This window comes from Odocoileus virginianus, chromosome 18 (genome assembly GCF_023699985.2).
Source record: "Odocoileus virginianus isolate 20LAN1187 ecotype Illinois chromosome 18, Ovbor_1.2, whole genome shotgun sequence".
In the NCBI taxonomy this organism is placed as follows: domain Eukaryota; kingdom Metazoa; phylum Chordata; class Mammalia; order Artiodactyla; family Cervidae; genus Odocoileus; species Odocoileus virginianus.
Window position 1 is genome coordinate 30,056,039 of NC_069691.1, and position 5,144 is coordinate 30,061,182.

Genomic DNA, 5,144 nt, shown 5'->3' on the forward strand with positions numbered 1-5,144 from the left:
AACAGTGGCTGACTTTATTTTTCTGGGTTCCAAAATCACTGCAGATGGTGACTGCAGCCATGAAATTAAAAGACACTTACTCCTTGGAAGGAAAGTTATGACCAACCTAGATAGCATATTAAAAAGCAGAGACATTACTTTGCCAACAAAGGTCCGTCTGGTCAAGGCTATGGTTTTTCCAGTGGTAATGTATGGATGTGAGAGTTGGACTGTGAAGAAAGCTGAGTGCTGAAGAATTGATGCTTTTGAACTGTGGTGTTGGAGAAGACTCTTGAGAGTCCCTTGGACTACAAAGAGATCCAACCAGTCCATCCTGAAGGAGATCAGTCCTGGGTGTTCATTGGAAGGACTGATGCTGAAGCTGAAACTCCAATACTTTGGCCACCTCATGTGAAGAGTTGACCCATTGGAAAAGACCCTGATGCTGGGAGAGGTTGGGGGTAGGAGGAGAAGGGGACGACAGAAGATGAGATGGCTGGATGGCATCACCAACTCGATGGACATGGGTTTGGGTGGACTCTGGGAGTTGGTGATGGACAGGGAGGCCTGGTGTGCTGCGATTCATGGGGTTGCAAAGAATCAGACATGACTGAGTGACTGAACTGAACTGAACTGAAGGTGGAACAGCTGCTTTCTTACAAAATACAAACTAAAAGGAAATCCCACTAAGATCTGATCAATGTAACACTTCTACTCCTATATGGTAACATTCATATTTTAGGGGTTGTAACAACCTATTTGTTGAAAAATACCCATGAACTGATTAGATCAGCTCAAGTTCAGAAAAATATTTCCTCTTTGCATTTAGTATGCTGATCTGTGAATTTACAAAAGTGAGCACTTTGAAAGACATATTTCTCTATTTTCTTTACATTAGCTTTACAACATAAAATGAAATGAATTTAAAGTTTAATACAAATGGCACAGTTTTACAAACTGTTCAAGGGATTTTTAATTCTAAAATTAAATATTTTTATTCTAAAAATCATTATAGGGTTGAGTAAGCTTTCTCTTAATTGACAAATATAGAGGCTGAAATGGAGAGTATTTACCCTTGGGAAAGTTATTTCTTTATGAGCACAGATAGAATTACAAGAAAAAGTGGTAGACCTGTATTTGTGTGCTAATTCTTCAGATTTTAGTGCAGATGAAATGAAGGGGGAAGATAGGCATGTTGGACTGGATACAAGCTACTATGTAGCACCTGTCTCAAAATCTCCCAATACACACTTGGGAATTGCTTCCACACACATGAAAAGGAGAAAGAGAAACGTTTATATGAATCTAAGGAACAAAATTCATGTGTGTGTGTGTGAGTGTGCATGTGGTATGTGTGTGCATGTGTGCATGTGCTCATCTATGTAGAGTGAGAAACAGAAATAGTTCCTGGTTCCTTCTCCCAGCAGGTGTGGGCCTTTCATCTTTTCCTTTCTCCATATTTCTTGAGTAATCATGTTCATTTCCATATTTGAACTATTCTGTTAACAAATTCCTGGCTGCAACACACACAAAATCCCATCATCTCTAACTATTTACTAGCCACATTTTTATCTCAAACTCCACATGCCTAAAGTAGAATACTCCTTGTTTTTGCCCCAAACAAACTCTTCCTGACATTAAAAATTTAGGTTTTAAATAGACCCTATCATAACATATTTTCCTGAATTTAAAAAGCAGATGTGAACTAGACAATGAAAGCCCAGTGGTTGTAAACATAAAATTATCAAACTTAATTTCCTTCAATACTAATAGTTAGGAAAATATTTAAACAAAAGGATAAAATATGTATTTAAAATTATTTGACTTATAATATTTGAAACCTGTGGGAATTGATCCTGGAGGCACAAGTAGGAAAATAATATTTGGAATTCCATGTATTATTTCATGTTAATTTATCTGAAAGAAACTTATTGAAATTCAGTTCAGTTCAGTTGCTTAGTGGTGTGTGACTCCTTGTGACCCCATGAACCACAGCACGCCAGGTCTCCCTGTTCATCACCAACTGCCGGAGTCTACCCAAACCCATGTCCATTGAGTTGGTGATGCCATCCAACCATCTCATCCTCTGTTGTCCCTTCTCCTCCTGCCCTCAATCTTTCCCAGCATCAGGGTCTTTTCAAATGAGTCAGTTCTTCACATGAGTTGGACAAAGGATTGGAGTTTCAGCTGCAGCATCAGTCCTTCCAATGAATATTCAGGACTGATTTCCTTTAGGATGGACTGGTTGGACCTTCTTGCATTTCGCGGGACTCTCAAGAGTCTTCTCCAACACAGTTCAAAAGCATCAATTCTTCGGTGCTCAGCTTTCTTAATAGTCCAACTCTAACATCCATACATGACTACTGGACAAACTATAGCCTTAACTAGATGGATCTTTGTTGGCAAAGTAATGTCTCTGCTTTTTAATATGCTGTCTAGGTTGGTCATAACTTTCCTTCCAAGGAGTAAGCATCTTTTAATTTCATGGCTGCAATCACCATCTGCAGTGATTTTGGAGCCCCCAAAAGTAAAGTCAGCCATTGTTTCCACTCTTTCCCCATCTATTTGCCATGAAGTGACGGGACCGGATGCCATGATCTTAGTTTTCTGAGTGTTGAGCTTTAAGCCAACTTAAAACTCAATAAAATGTGCTCTTTAAAAAAAAAATTATTGTGATGGTTTTTGCCATACATTGACATGAGTCAGTCATGAGCGTGCATGTGTCCCTCTGTCCCAAACCCTCCTGCCACCTCCCTCCCCATCCCACCCCTCTGGGTTGTCCCAGCGCACTGGCTTTGAGGGCCCTGTTTCATGCGTCAAGCTTGGACTGGTCATCTATTTCATATATGGTAATATACATGTTTCAATGCAATTCTCTCAAATCATCCCACCTTCGTCTTCTTCCACAGAGTCCAAAAATCTGTTCTTTATATCTGTGTCTCTTTTGTTGTCTTGCACATAAGGTCTTCATTACCATCTTTCTAAATTCCATATATATGCATTAATATACTGTATTGGTGTTTTTCTTTCTGACTTACTTCACTCTGTATAATGGGCTCCAGTTTCATCCACCTCTTTAGAACTGATTTAAATGTGTCCTTTTTAATAGCTGAGTAATATTCCATTGTGTATATGTACCACAACTTTCTTATTCATTCATCTGTTGATGGACATCTAGGTTGCTTCCATGTCCTGACTATTGTAAACAGTGCTGTGATGAACATTGGGGTACACATGTATCTTTCAATTCTGGTTTCCTTGGAGTGTGTATGCCCAGCAGTGGGATTGCTGGGTCATATGGCAGTTCTATTTCCAGTTTTTTAAGGGATCTCCACACTGTTCTCCATAGTGGCTGTACTAGTTTGCATTCCCACCAACAGTGTAAGAGGGTTCCCTTTCCTTTTCCATACCCTCTCCAGCACTTATTATTTGTAGACTTTTTGATAGCAGCCATTCTGAACGTCATGAGATGGTCATTGTGGTTTTGATTTGCATTTCTCTGATAATGAGTGATGTTGAGCATTTTTTCATGTGTTTGTTAGCCATCTGTATGTCTTCTTTGGAGAAATGTCTGTTTAGTTCTTTGGCCCATTTTTGGATTGGGTCATTTATTTTTCTGGTACTGAGCTGCATGAGCTGCTTATATATTTTTGAGATTCTTTGTCAGTTGCTTCATTTGCTATTATTTTCTCCCATTCTGAAGGCTGTCTTTTTACTTTGCTTATAGTTTCCTTCGTTCTGCAAAAGCTTTTAAGTTTCATTAGGTCCCATTTGTTTATTTTTGCTTTTAATGTCCATTACTCTGAGAGGTGGGTCATAGGGGATCTTGCTATGATTTATGTCAGAGAGTGTTCTGCCCATGTTTTTCTCTAGGAGTTTTATAGTTTCTGGTCTTACATTTAGATTTTTAATCCATTTTGAGTTTATAAAATGTGTTCTTTTATCAACTATACACAAAAATAGGTTGACAAATTTTCCTATTCTGTATGTTGAACATGACATGTGAAGATCAATTTTAACAAAGCCATCAATGAATCTATACAATCAAAGCTTGAGTAATTAAACTATAATATTATTAACTCTTACAACATACTAACATCTATGTAGAAACTTTCACCTTTTCATATAAAAAATTTGTTAATGTTAAAAAAAGTTTTAAATCACTACCAGTTTTTTACTGAAATATATATTTTATTTCTTCAGGTATGTTATGATCATTACTTTAATTCATTTTATATCATAATTATTAGGTAAATTTTTATTATATGAAGGAGGATGATGTTTAGATGGTGATACCTTCTTGATGCCAAATACACTGGTTATGCTATTGCCACTGGTTCACCTTATTTACTTGCTACTTAGAGTTACTGGCCACACCAGTTATTAAACCTATTTTCTCCCACAGAATGCCTGGAATGAGAACAATCCCAGGCCCTGATGGTGAGCAACACTGTAGAGCATTATGATATAAAGTGTAATCAAAGAAAAAGATTTATAAAGAGTACTGTGCTACTAGGAAAATCAAACCAAAAAAATCATCACTCTTCTGCTCAGTAATCAAACACTGTACTATTACATGTCAAGCACTGCGTTAGAGGGGAAATCCAAAGAAAGGGAAATATGTATTTTTTTATTCTCCAGGATGTTAAAACCCAGTGAAGAAATAAAATGTGAGCAAATGAGAGAATCGAGTATAGTAGAGAGGCCATTCAACAGAGCATCCAGGGACCTTGGTAGAGATGCGTATTCCATCACCTTCTAGATTTACTACCTAGGGAAAATTACTTGCCTTCTCTGTAAAATGAAGATAGCTTTATGTTACAGACATAATGTATCTGGCACATGTTAGGCATCCAACTAGTAGTTAAATACGAACAAGACATGACAAATTAAACATAGAGGAAATGATTGAAAATTTCATGCAACAGTAAATAATATGGTACCCATTAATTTCCTAATAGAAGATGCACATAGTATGAGACTTCAGAAAAGGAAAAAAAAAATGTAACTGAGAGATCTCAATAGGTTTAGACCCAGTACTGAATTCAAAGTACACACGAGGGAGGTGGATAGGAATGGGGCTGGTAGCAATCCCAAGAAGCCCTGATATAACAAACTGCCCTGCACAAATAGTATCAACTTGCTCTTAGTTCCTCCTGGCTTAA